We start from the raw sequence: 15,594 nt of genomic DNA on the forward strand, positions 1-15,594 counted from the left end.
AGTCCATCATGCTGTCTTGCCGTGGACGGGATGGCAAAAACGGTTTGATGACCAGGTAGACGTTTCAGCCCTTTTCCTTTCGCAATGATGTATATTTTCTGACTTAACCCTCACTTAAGGGTTAGCAGACAATCTTCGTAACCCCTACGATTTTGTTTAGATACTCGCCTCTGTCACATGCTGTATGCGTGACAGGGCAGACCTAAACTCTCAGTTGCAAACTCGTGACTATTACAAATATTAATCATACTGACTCTCGCTTTCTTTTTGAATTTCTTGTCAGCTTCAGTTTCCATTTCCATTCAGCATGTTTCGACAGTGTGACAGTCTGTCAAGTCAGGCCAGCCTAACAGGTAACACAAAAGAGCATGTTATACAACACCCATTGCACAATGTACACAACAATACATTGACTGCAGTGACGTTTAGAATGCTTGCGTCATTTCTTTTGTTGTTGATGATGGTATCCAACGGGGGGTGTGTCTTAGGAACGTTTTGACCCCCTACTCCAATGTATGTATTATTTGTGTTACTTTGTTAAGTTGAATTACATTACAGTGTTTGCTTATTGCTACAGACAGGTGTTAGAGGAGATTAAACGGTATTCAACTATTATGCTCGCTGAAATATTGAACACATTTCCATCTGTGTACATTGATACTCTTGATGCCATTAAAGGGATTGTCTGGTCCAGTTTACAGACCGCTCTCTTTTAGTTGCTGAGTATGGTGTTCAGCAAACGAACAAAGTGAACCAGGCATGCGGAATGCTGAAAACCATTGATAATTTCACGCATGTGTTAATTTAATGATTTGCAGCATGGTACCACATAGTTTAGATTTTTAAGTTTTACAAGGTAGTTTCCAAGTTTAGTTCTTGAAGAACTAAATCGTGAAATCCATAAAAGTCAAAACAAGAACAGTGAATACTCAGCAACATGTTCAATACACAGCTGTGTGTTTACTGACCAACGATCAACTCCAGTCTTGAATAACGCATTGGGTCAAAATGTGGACATTTCACGGCCGTTTCAGTCAGTTGCCCAACAAAACGACCTCAAGTATCTCCACGACCCGCATAGCTCTTAGATATGGCACAGTAAGATACGATTTTGAAATACGGTTTTTGCCTTGACATTGTCCGGTACTTAAACTGAAATAGTGCAAGTCAATCATGTGCACTGCGTACAGAATCACTACAGAAATAGCAATAAATATCATAAACGCAATAATTGCAAATTAAAGTTGTTTGATTTGTATTTTAGAAGTTGTTAGGTTTCACTAAAGGCAAGACATGAATGACTACTTCTTCATTCTGTAATGGTGTCTCGGCATAGATCCTCTACGTAGCCTATAGTCACGTGATGCCTCGGGGGAACAGAAACAGCAAGTTGCAAACTGTTGTTCTGTGACTGCAAGGATAGATGTTATCGGGAGAAAATTTCAGGTAAAAGTACAAACTTTGTCCATGCCAAGTTTCTACTGGTATAGATGAAGATAATGTCACATATAACGCCAACAAAAATTATACCAAAGTAATCTGCGACATGTAACGATATCAAGTCTCCGGTAGCCTTGGAACACCTGGAATCAGATTTTCCCGGCTTTCTGCGTGACGAACGAACGCTCTAACCTAAACACTTCCCCAAAGCCTTTCTGGACGAGATCACTCCACCCTCGACTACGCTTTCAAACTGACGAATTTAGTCATAACCACAACAGACACTGTCTGGCCTCTGTGACACGCTGTATATTTAATTAAGTGTATCGTGTGGTATAGGTGAGATCACAATGAAGCAAGAACTCGCCAGGCGTGGGCGTGTTAGCAGGCGTGTCTCACCATGCTGTTTGTCCTCATTTGAACTTTTACAATGCAGTTTGTTTTTGTTGATGTTATCGTCATTCTCATCAAGGGTGAATGAATTAACTTCACTCCTAGGCAGTGATTCATAAACACACGCATATGTATTGTCGAAGCACACCCATCTCAGTACACTCATTTCAGCATGGCTGTCTTACGGAATAAAAGGGTTTATGTCGCTATCATGTTACGTATCGTATGTTCACGGTTTTAGTGATAACAATCATACAACCCGCGGGAACTCACTTAGCGGGTGATGTGTACAGAAAAACATAATACTCAATACACAATAAACGCCAAATGAAATGATACCGCCCTTCCTTTATGACGCAGGTACCTATCTTCAGCTATCGTTGTGACACGTGGACGTCCACTTACTGGTCTGTTTACGGCGACAGAGGTCTCTATGCAGAACTGAGTAAGTCTTATAATAACTCTGATACTGTGGCATCCGAGGGGATTGGCAACATCATTGTATGCCGACCCAATCTGCACTATTCCAATGGCTCTTTTTCTCTCAGCAGCTGTTAATCATGGCATATTTCTCGTGCTTTTCATACCATGCATACTAGCCTCTCTATACACCCTATAGGCACATTCTACACATGAAATTTATGAAAATAATGATTGAATCTTGCTATGTTTTGGCGATTGCTATGTGTAAACAGGCAATGGAAAATAAAATTAATGTTACTTTGCAAGCAAAAATGCCAACAAAGATTATTTTAGATGGTCCTGAGCACTTTTCCACAATATCAAAGACATTAACATGTTTTCACAAATGCCAATCAACAGAAATTGAATGAATTCTTTTACACATTCTACAACAGTTGTTTTAATAGTTGGTAAATGGTGACTTTAAATGGTTTGTCTTTGTCTCAAAGCAGAATTTTATTTCAACATTTCTTTTGGATGTTTAAATTACTGTTACTGGTGTGTTTCGGTATGGTCGAAAATAGGACAATTGATTTTTTTTTCTGAAAGAAGATGCATTTCACCTTCGCTGTATTGTTAGACGCTTGTGTTAATTAGTGCCTTCGAAGATATATTTAAGTAATTCATAAAGGCAGGAGGGTAACGTTTCCTTTAGCGTTTCGAGTACACACTCAAAATACACACTGTACGCACACAACGTACACACTAAACATACATTATATTTGGGATTTCACTCTCTTAGTACTTCCGCCGTGCCTGAGCTGGTTAGACGACTGAATTTTTGTACTGGCAATTAAGTGCCTGACTTTCAGGGTGTGGGCTCGATTCCGGAATAGGGCTCAACCTCAAAAGTACAACAATGTGTACTTTACTGAGAAACTGTAACCCCATACATAACATATGTTACATTTCACCACTTTCTATACGGCATTGTTTAATCGAACACACTCAATGTACACACTCAACGTACACACTCAATGGACACAATCCCAAGTTGCCTCGATCACCAGTTCCAGTTGTGCATTCATGCTACTCGCATGGTTTGAATAAATAAACAATAAAACCATTCCTAGGATTAAAGTACATTCCTGCTGTTGTTGTTGTTGTTGTTGTTTTTAATCTTGTTGTTGTTGTTGTCGTCGTCGTCGTCGTCTTGTACATTAAGATGACATCATTCCGCGCCGTTTCATCTGTTTGTCAGGTTTCGTTGTAAAACATAACGACTGTAAAATCATAAACTATGCTCACTTCACTATGGTATGTTAGGCATGCTGGTGACGTATGTGGTAAATATAGAAACATTTCACTTTTTTAATTAGCCTAATAAGGCCACTGAATTTCTACCTGTAAATGCACCTTTTCTCAGCATTAGCTGTGTCAGTTTGAGTGTATATTCCTTCCTAAACATTTTCAAAAGTATGCACTAACAGGGATATATTTTCTGTTTAGAGGCATATAATATAATTGATGTGGTGCAATGATGAATACGTGAGTGAGTTTAGCTTTACGCCGCACTCAGCAATATTCCAGCTATATGGCGACGGCCTCCAAATAATCGAGTCTGGACCAGACAATCCACTGATCAACAGCATGAGCATCGATCTGCGCAACTGGGAACCGATGACATGTGTCAACCAAATCAACGAGTCTGACGACCCGATCCCGTTAGTCGCCCCTTACGACAAACAGAGTCGCCTTTTATGGCAAGCATGGGTTGCTGAAGGCCAATCAACCCTGGACCTTCACGGGTCCAATAATAAATAAGATCTGTGGTGATAAATAAGACAAATGTGGGCGAACTTAAAGATGTATGTGTAGTTATCGCTACCGCTACTGTCATACGATTGCCCAGTTGGTACACAATATATGTGTGTGGGATTATGTAACTGATAAAGAATAGGCATCCTGCATGGTGCTGCAAACTGAAACTGATTCTATCTGTTACACAAGGAATGATACAGCTCATCAATAACGTACGCGACGGCAATCTGACCTAGTTTGAATAACCAGTGTACTGACTACTTTATTCCTCGCAACAATATTTGATTAGGAAGGCCTCAGTTTGTTTCCTCTACGTAGGTCTGATACGCTGCTTTCATAATTCCCTCGACTTAGTCCAGTAAACCGTAGTTAGTGTTGGAAATACTACGACTTATGATCACGTTAGTGGAATCTGTACACGCATATCCGGGAGGGGGTGGTGTCGTCACTACATTCCCACCAGTGGCCAAAATGTCACACCCAAGGCGCGGAAAGACAAACAGAAACAATCCAATCTGTAGCCGTTTATTCACATTTGAACCATGTTGGAGAGTATCTGTCGTGTTGCACCTTGGTTTGTGCATACTAAAAGATTTCAACTGACGTAGTGACAATACGCAGTACTCCGTAATATTTCAGTATCACATGCAAATAACACTTGCGTGCTCTTTCAATGCGTCCACATTTCTGATGTTTAGAAATATTGCCTTACTCGTACGCGGTTTGAATACTCACTCTTACCTTTTCATAATCCCAGTAGGAACGCAAGTGCATTACTGATACAATTTAGTGTACCAATTTAGTGATACCATCTTACTTACTTCACATGTATTTACAAAAGCGACTGTTTGTAGTAAGAGGCGACTAACGGGATCGGGTGGTCAAGATCGCTGACTTGGCTGAAATATGAAATCTGTTCCCAATTGTGCTCATGCTGCTGATCACTGAATTGTCTGGTCCAGACTCGATTATTTACAGACCGTTGCCACATAGCTGGTATATTGCTTAGGGCGGCGTGTATAATTTTATAGGAGATATGTGGTGTAGTGTCATATGAGATATGCAGTGAACATTCGTACATTCGTCCTAAATCACACTTGGTGTGTTGACCTCGTTATACCGCTTTCCTTATGCATTGTGTTCAGAGCCGTCAATAACAATATATATGTTCGTGACTTTTTCTCGTTATAAGCCCGCGTGACTGGCATGATTGTTGGAAGTATCAGGCAACCGCTGTTGTTGTCTTGTTACAGCAGCATGCGTCGAGTTGACAGTAACTGTATGACATACACAGGTGCAAAAGCGTTTTAGTTTCCACGTCTATCATCGGTATTTCAGTGTCGTCTGTGTGGAAAACCATGTCTGTAACGTCAAAAATCTTTTGATAACGCTCTTGATATTCGTGGCTGTTTGTTCACGTGAACCGCACGTGCTATAATATTACATATTTTTATGAACACTCGGACTCAGCCGGAATTGTTAAAACCCTTCGAGCTATGCAGCGATCTAATATTTCTAATCGCATCCATATTCCGGGTTCAACAAGAAAGCGTTTACGCCCTATAAACTTTGGACATGTCTATGTCTTCCAGCAAGAGGTTTTCAAAAAGCACCATATATGTCGGGATAGATCCAATGCACAGGCGGTTAAAGGGATTTCCAAGAAGATGTAGGGAGTGAGGGGTCTGTTTGTCGGAGGAATGTGTGTATGTGCCCTCCTTGGATTCACAAATGCTATGTTTCACGCTTTAGGTAGTTAAGTTTAAAGCTGCATCACAATATTGTCAATCGTCAATAAAGAGACAGGAAAGCTGAGCGTAAGTCTTTCGATCCCCCGTCATAGCTAAATACGGTTACAAGTAACTCCTCTAGTTACCAGGCAGTATTACGGACATTTCAGAGGATTATCCTCGGCATTCCCTTTGATCCACACACACCCCTTCCCCATCAAAAATAAACAAAAATAAAACAAAACAAACAAACAAAGAAAACTGGTGCGATAATCCTTGCTGTGTGGAGTCAGATAGCAGTCCATCATGCTGTCTTGCCTTGGACGGGAAGGCAAAAACGGTTTGATGACCAGGTAGACGTTTGAGCCCTTTTCATTTCGCAATGATGTATATTTTCAGACTTAACCCTCACTTAAGGGCTAGCAGACAATCTTCGTAACCCCTATGATTTTGTTTAGATACTCGCCTCTGTCACGTGCTGTATGCGTGACAGGGCAGACCTAAACTCTCAGTTGCAAACTCGCGACTATTACAAATATTAATCATTCTGACTCTCGCTTTCTTTTTGAATTTCTTGTCAGCTTCAGTTTCCATTTCCATTCAGCATGTTTCATCAGTGTGACAGTCTCATGTGACCGAAAGTGTCGGGTTATTGTGTCGTGACTGCGTCAGTTAAGTATTGAGTGTCAAGTAGTGACACAATCCGGTATCTTAGTAAGATGCTGTCATGTCATTGCCTCCCGCTACAACCTTGTGTATATTACAGCCTAAGTAAACTTAGTCTCAGTGTATTTCGTTACACTCCATCACTGAGTCTAACAAAACCTAGTAGAAGGTCGCGTCAGGTAACCTTTGAGCGACAAATGGCCGTCCAATCAATAGATTTAACCAGTCAGACAACAGGTTACTATTTAGGGATCGGGGAGACTTTCAAAATATTCAGGTCACTGACACAGGTCTCTCCACAAACAAAAATCCGCATATAACACCGTTATTTGACGTGCAGTATATACGCTTTGGGTTTCTGTTGACATGGTTACCATTAGCTAATATTTCCGCAAGATGACATCCTTGAATATTGCCAAAAACACTATTTTCAGCGACTGTTTACTCTCCGTTGACATGGTTGTACGTACGCCGTGTGCATCACCCGGAAGCGAGCGTACGCTAAATAGCGTTCGGAATCGTTCGGGTACGAACCTTTTCGAGATAAAAAGTTCAGAAAGTATGTGCGAATGTCTACTTTCGCGATTTGGTAAACTGTGTTCTGATTGGTCAGCCTCAAATATAATATATACAATATATGTATGTATGTATCTTTAATCATCGCAAAGACACGACGGGAGCCTATGGTCAACAACGACAACTCATGTGCACAGTTACATGTGTGATGTGGTAGCATCTCCACTTCTCCACAATAATAGATCCCGGGAAGTAACCATGGTCACAAGGCATTGCGCGTGGACCTTCAATATCAGTGCATCCGAATGTCGGGATATTTAGGGGACAAAATTTGATAATTACAACCGTTACAGTTGCAATGGCGAAGAACAAACCCATGGTCTTGTGACGTGAGGGAAGAACACTTTGTCCACTAGGTGTTCCAATGTCCCATACACCGTAGTCATGCACACTACTCTCATTCCTCAAGAATACCACCATCCAGTCTGTGTTGTTACTATTCAAATGAGCCAGGTTAGTTGTGGTGTATTGTGCCGTTGGGTTTGAGTCATCGCACCTCTACTGACTGCAAGTTGCATCTTCTAACGTGCATTCTGAAATCTTTCAATATCTGTTTATCGCACGTGTACATACACACGACAGGTGAGTATAGTAAGTTATGACTGCATGTGGTATCAGTCGACATGATGATTCAAAAACATGTTCATATGCAATATGCTGTTGTATGACAACGGAGGTCAAGTCAGGCCAGCCTAACAGGTAACACAAAAGAGCATGTTATAGAACACCCATTGCACAATGTACACAACAATACATTGACTGCAGTGACGTTTAGAATACTTGCGTCATTTCTTTTGTTGTTGATGATGAGACCACGTCTCATACTTCCTATGATTGTTATTGCATTTGTACTCTAACTTAATTATTGTTGCATTTCCTTTGCAGTTTTAATTTGAATACAGTATCTTTAGAATACTATTGCCATTTTATAAGGTTTGTAAGTCATGTGTCGGTTTCACACAGACTTCCTTTCCGGACAGATTCTTGGTTAGCCTGTTACACCTACTTGGAAGTGGACAGTTTTCGGTCACCTGTTACTGGGAATCCGCATCCATATTGAAGGGAAGGGTTTCCACTTAAGACACCGGTTATGTGTGAAAGAAGCATTCGTTCCAAGAATCCAGAAACGAAAGCGAAACACCATTAATTATGGTTTTTGCTGAACTACAAATATCTATTGGATACTATTTACTGCCGCTGAATGCGTACTGTCTTTGTAGTGATTTGCACTCTGTAGTAAACTTTGTTTATTTAGAATACAATGAAAGAACATATTACAACGTTTCTTTATTGCACGTTCAATATGCACCGAATTCTTTTACGTGCAAATTGGTGTTTCAGTGGTTCTGTGTCCATCGCATAGGCATGCTTACAAGCGGAGAGTTACCAGAGTTAACACCTTTATATACATATGCTCGCGTATACAATAGTGTTGCGTCTAAACAGTTTGAATAAATATATGTTTGACAAATATGGATATTCAGTCACAGTTCCAGATACTTGTTTCAAGCAATTGGGTATTCACTTTTACATTGAGGTGTTTTTATCCTTACTGGTTAATGAACTCTTCTAAATCTATGAATATACGCGCATCTCAACAGACTAAATGTTTTTAGTAATTGTCATATTGCCAAACATTTGGCAGCCATTTCTAAATGCTCAACATAGAAATCATGTGATTGTTACAGTAAATCCCGGACAGTCCGATAATGCTGTTCTAGAGTTTGTGCGCCACGACGAATCATACACAAGCCAATTTTGTTAATTGAGTAAAGTAAGGAAGGTACCATGGACCTATTGGGTTTTAAGTGATTCTTATGCGTTTGTTTGTACTCCCATATTTCTAATTAATTGAGTAAATGTGATTTTATTGAGTAAAATAAGCAAATTCGCGTCATATCTGGAGCTCCGATTGTTAAGAAAACGGTGCGAAATAATTAGATTTGAATTATGTCCGGTTACTTTTAAGATAAAAGCTTTGAAAAAAGCCAGGTGTCTTCCATTTTGAGGATAAAATGGTTCGTCAAAACATATACATGTATAGCACTCACATCCCCATTATCCCCAGTGGTACCGTGTGACAGCCGCTGATATATCCTGTACCCTTTTAAGTTTATTATTTCCACAATATTGTCAATCGTCAATAAAGAGTCTGCCAGGAAAGCTGAACGTAAGTCTTTCGATCCCCCGTCATAGCTAAATACGGTTACAAGTAACTCCTCTAGTTACCAGGCAGTATTACGGACATTTCAGAGGATTATCCTCGGCATTCCCTTTGATCCACACACACCCCTTCCCCATCAAAAATAAACAAAAATTAAAAAAACAAAACATAAAAAAACTGGTGCGATAATCCTTGCTGTGTGGGGTCAGGTAGCAGTCCATCATGCTGTCTTGCCGTGGACGGGATGGCAAAAACGGTTTGATGACCAGGTAGACGTTTCAGCCCTTTTCCTTTCGCAATGATGTATATTTTCTGACTTAACCCTCACTTAAGGGTTAGCAGACAATCTTCGTAACCCCTACGATTTTGTTTAGATACTCGCCTCTGTCACATGCTGTATGCGTGACAGGGCAGACCTAAACTCTCAGTTGCAAACTCGTGACTATTACAAATATTAATCATACTGACTCTCGCTTTCTTTTTGAATTTCTTGTCAGCTTCAGTTTCCATTTCCATTCAGCATGTTTCGACAGTGTGACAGTCTGTCAAGTCAGGCCAGCCTAACAGGTAACACAAAAGAGCATGTTATACAACACCCATTGCACAATGTACACAACAATACATTGACTGCAGTGACGTTTAGAATGCTTGCGTCATTTCTTTTGTTGTTGATGATGGTATCCAACGGGGGGTGTGTCTTAGGAACGTTTTGACCCCCTACTCCAATGTATGTATTATTGGTGTTACTTTGTTAAGTTGAATTACATTACAGTGTTTGCTTATTGCTACAGACAGGTGTTAGAGGAGATTAAACGGTATTCAACTATTATGCTCGCTGAAATATTGAACACATTTCCATCTGTGTACATTGATGCTCTTGATGCCATTAAAGGGATTGTCTGGTCCAGTTTACAGACCGCTCTCTTTTAGTTGCTGAGTATGGTGTTCAGCAAACGAACAAAGTGAACCAGGCATGCGGAATGCTGAAAACCATTGATAATTTCACGCATGTGTTAATTTAATGATTTGCAGCATGGTACCACATAGTTTAGATTTTTAAGTTTTACAAGGTAGTTTCCAAGTTTAGTTCTTGAAGAACTAAATCGTGAAATCCATAAAAGTCAAAACAAGAACAGTGAATACTCAGCAACATGTTCAATACACAGCTGTGTGTTTACTGACCAACGATCAACTCCAGTCTTGAATAACGCATTGGGTCAAAATGTGGACATTTCACGGCCGTTTCAGTCAGTTGCCCAACAAAACGACCTCAAGTATCTCCACGACCCGCATAGCTCTTAGATATGGCACAGTAAGATACGATTTTGAAATACGGTTTTTGCCTTGACATTGTCCGGTACTTAAACTGAAACAGTGCAAGTCAATCATGTGTACTGTGTACAGAATCACTACAGAAATAGCAATAAATATCATAAACGCAATAATTGCAAATTAAAGTTGTTTGATTTGTATTTTAGAAGTTGTTAGGTTTCACTAAAGGCAAGACATGAATGACTACTTCTTCATTCTGTAATGGTGTCTCGGCATAGATCCTCTACGTAGCCTATAGTCACGTGATGCCTCGGGGGAACAGAAACAGCAAGTTGCAAACTGTTGTTCTGTGACTGCAAGGATAGATGTTATCGGGAGAAAATTTCAGGTAAAAGTACAAACTTTGTCCATGCCAAGTTTCTACTGGTATAGATGAAGATAATGTCACATATAACGCCAACAAAAATTCTACCAAAGTAATCTGCGACATGTAACGATATCAAGTCTCCGGTAGCCATGCGAATTCTCGACAATACGATTCCCACTGAATGAGGTGCATGACCATCATTATCGATCACTATCACAGTGATGACGATTTTGTTCTGGAATACTTCATATTCGCCTTTAAGAAAACATGAGTATTGTTCATAATAAAACAGCATAGTCTAAGCCATGATGGAATGTTGAAGAAGCTGATCGCTCTAAGTATGTGGGTCAACTCATGCATATCATCGCCCATACATCAACCCAGCAGCTGAGTCGAGACCACGTCTCATACTTCCTATGATTGTTGTTGCATTTGTACTCTAACTTAATTATTGTTGCATTTCCTTTGCAGTTTTAATTTGAAAAAAGTATCTTTAGAATACTATTGCCATTTTATAAGGTTTGTAAGTCATGTGTCGGTTTCACACAGACTTCCTTTCCGGACAGATTCTTGGTTAGCCTGTTACGCCTACTTGGAAGTGGACATGTGACAGTTTTCGGTCACCTGTTACTGGGAATCCGCTTCCATATTGAAGGGAAGGGTTTCCACTTAAGACGCCGGTTATGTGTGAAACAAGCATTCGTTCCAAGAATCCAGAAACCAAAGCGAAACACCATTAATTATGGTTTTTGCTGAACTACACATATCTATTGGATACTATTTACTGCCGCTGAATGCGTACTGTCTTTGTAGTGATTTGCACTCTGTAGTAAACTTTGTTTATTTAGAATACAATGAAATAACATATTACAACATTTCTTTATTGCACGTTCAATATGCACCGAATTCTTTTACGTGCAAATTGGTGTTTCAGTGGTGCTGTGTCCATCGCATAGGCATGCTTACAAGCGGAGAGTTACCAGAGTTAACACCTTTATATACATATGCTCGCGTATACAATAGTGTTGCGTCTAAACAGTTTGAATAAATATATGTTTGACAAATATGGATATTCAGTCACAGTTCCAGATACATGTTTCAAGCAATTGGGTATTCACTTTTACATTGAGGTGTTTTTATCCTTACTGGTTAATGAACTCTTCTAAATCTATGAATATACGCGCATCTCAACAGACTAAATGTTTTTAGTAATTGTCATATTGCCAAACATTTGGCCACCATTTCTAAACGCTCAACATAGAAATCATGTGATTGTTACAGTAAATCCGGGACAGTCAGATAATGCTGTTCTAGAGTTTGTGCGCCACGACGAATCATACACAAGCCAATTTTGTTAATTGAGTAAAGTAAGGAAGGCACCATGGACCTATTGGGTTTTAAGTGATTCTTATGCGTTTGTTTGTACTCCCAGATTTCTAATTAATTGAGTAAATGTGATTTTATTGAGTAAAATAAGCAAATTCGCGTCATATCTGGAGCTCCGATTGTTAAGAAAACGGTGCGAAATAATTAGATTTGAATTATGTCCGGTTACTTTCAAGATAAAAGCTTTGAAAAAAGCCAGGTGTCTTCCATTTTGAGGATAAAATGGTTCGTCAAAACATATATAGCACTCACATCCCCATTATCCCCAGTGGTACCTTGTGACAGCCGCTGATATATCTTGTACCCTTTTAAGTTTATTATTTCCATATATATATTTTAGTATATAGCTTACTTATTCGTTAGTGATGATATCCTTAAAGGTCACATGCAACGTGACAACTTTGCAGATTCCGATACCTTTCGGTATGCACTTACCGAAACAAATCATCAAAAATGCCAATTCAGCCTATAAAGTTGAAATAAACGCGGTGAAAAAAAGCCCGCGAAAGTTTAGTTCAAACGATTCACTAAATTTCCCCCAGCTCTGGCATTCGTAACTACTCGTGTCATTCCGGCAACCTTGTAGGTCACGGAAAGAGACGAGTAGTTACGAATGCAGCGCTGGGTGAAAAGTGGTTCAACAGCTGTGCTGCGCGGCGTCCATAACGCATGCGCAGTGAATTGGTTCGCGGAGTTTGAAACAGTATGCATACGCGGAGTATGAGCTCGAGGTCGTGAGCAGTAGTCTAATCTTGGTTTTGTACACAATCAAGTAAATAATCTACTCATTACATAAAAACTTGTTGATTGTGGCAAACAGCCTCTGTCACAGAGAAAGTTCAATGTCTGGTTTATTGACACCTATATGTCCGCCTGCCTGTCAGCCTGCTTGTCAGCCTGCTAAAGACAATATGCATTACACAGCTTCAATCATTGACCACGTGCAATTTGAACTTAACACATATCAGGCTCTACGCCATAAACAAAATAAATTGATTTATGACTCGTGCACCCATGTCCTATCTCTACCACATTATGTAATTAGGCAGGTGTGATACTTGTACACATGACATGTTGTTATGTCTATGGGTTGCAAACAACCTTCATCCATTTTTCTCGGATGACTGGATCTGACGGAAACTGGTGCAAACTCTTGTCAGTTTCAGGTCCTGCTTTGTACTTGGACGAATGACATTTTCCAGCCACGCAGTAGTTTACCATCTCGACTGAGATGATTTTTTATTGGATCGAACACAAATTCAGAGAACGTGTATTTACAAAACCCAACATCTCTATATACATTCTTTATGGATAACAACTTCTTCTAGTGTATATGATTTTGTTTGACAACGGTATATGAATCCATACTGAAGTTCTTATCCAAAAGAAGTCGTTATCCATAAAGAATCTTATTTTCTTGTGACTCACCATACTTTTAACATGCCCATCAAACAGATCATCTTTCTGTACACACAATGAGCTCTCAGCGTTTCAGCAGGTGAACCAGCCAATCGGAAGCCGTCGTTACACTTGAGTGCACACCCAACCGCTATGACTGGGTTCGGTCTCCCGAGGGCTTCTTTTCGAGGGAAGTAAGCTCATGTACAAATATTGCACTTTTGAATCGAGATTGTACGCTTATAACTTTGTTTATTTGTTGTTGTTTTTACAAGCAGCAATGTATATATTATGTCACGAATACGTGATATTTGTGTTTTAATCATGTTTGATTTTTTGGTTGCATGTGACCTTTAAGGAAGCTTGACTTTACGCTGATGTGAGTGATTTCACCCTGGGACAATTTAGTCCGATGACCCAAACAAGCAGAGCATTTATTTCTCTGACGATTAATTTTAAATCGAACACCAAGATTAACACGTGTAGTATGTCGAGCATGTATTTCAAATTTTCAACCCCCAAGTTCACGATACACTGATGAACTGTTCTTTGTGAACAAGATGAGAGACCGCGTAAATCATAAACACACCTCTATCGTGTACTGATAAATAAGTAGTCGTGCTGACCTGGTTTCTGTAAACTGTCGATTCCCATTGGATAGTGGCTGTTGAGATTTGAGGTGTTACGTCCCTGTATGGCGTTTAGCCTTCTACTTGATATACAAAGGGTACTTACTCAGAAATGTCTTTTTCCTTGTAGTGTGTACTGATCATGATTTCCTAGAAATTTTTCCTATTATCTTGTAGGGAAAATGACTATCGGTCTTCAACTACCAAGGGTGCACGAATCTGCTTCGAAGCATTATGGCTTAGTTTAGTAGTTTAGACTACTATAGGTAAGATTTGTAATACTACAGCCTTGCAGCTGCTGTACTTACATGTAGGTGCACGTTATTGGATATATTTGTTTCAGAATGAACAAAGTGAGGACATTTGGAGGTGATGTGATAGAGGTTAGAGAGCTCGAAACGCGGATCTGAAATAGCTCTATTTCGAGAGAGCTTATGTTTGTTACAAAAGATGGTTGAGCCATGACCTTAATCCGATGATACAAGTATAATGAGGATTGCTAGTCTGTGTAGGGCTTTGCTACCCGGTGTATGATTGACAGGCATGTATGGTTGACTAGTCTGTGTAGGGCTTTGCTACCCGGTGTATGATGGACAGGTATGTGTATGGTTTTACTGGCCAGCGTATGGCTGACTAGTCTGTGTAGGGCTTTGCTACCCGGTGTATGATGGACAGGCATGTGTATGGTTTTACTGGCCAGCGTATGGCTGACTAGTCTGTGTAGGGCTTTGCTACCCGGTGTATGATGGACAGGTATGTGTATGGTTTTACTGGCCAGCGTATGGCTGACTAGTCTGTGTAGGGCTTTGCTACCCGGTGTATGATGGACAGGTATGTGTATGGTTTTACTGGCCAGCGTATGGCTGACTAGTCTGTGTAGGGCTTTGCTACCCGGTGTATGATGGACAGGTATGTGTATGGTTTTACTGGCCAGCGTATGGCTGACTAGTCTGTGTAGGGCTTTGCTACCCGGTGTATGATGGACAGGTATGTGTATGGTTTTACTGGCCAGCGTATGGCTGACTAGTCTGTGTAGGGCTTTGCTACCCGGTGTATGATGGACAGGTATGTGTATGGTTTTACTGGCCAGCGTATGGCTGACTAGTCTGTGTAGGGCTTTGCTACCCGGTGTATGATTGACAGGTATGTGTATGGTTTTACTGGCCAGCGTATGGCTGACTAGTCTGTGTAGGGCTTTGCTACCCGGTGTATGATGGACAGGTATGTGTATGGTTTTACTGGCCAGCGTATGGCTGACTAGTCTGTGTAGGGCTTTGCTACCCGGTGTATGATGGACAGGTATGTGTATGGTTTTACTGGCCAGCGTATGGCTGACTAGTCTGTGTAGGG

The sequence above is a fragment of the Haliotis asinina genome, chromosome 15 (assembly GCF_037392515.1).
Source record: "Haliotis asinina isolate JCU_RB_2024 chromosome 15, JCU_Hal_asi_v2, whole genome shotgun sequence".
Lineage (NCBI taxonomy): Eukaryota > Metazoa > Mollusca > Gastropoda > Lepetellida > Haliotidae > Haliotis > Haliotis asinina.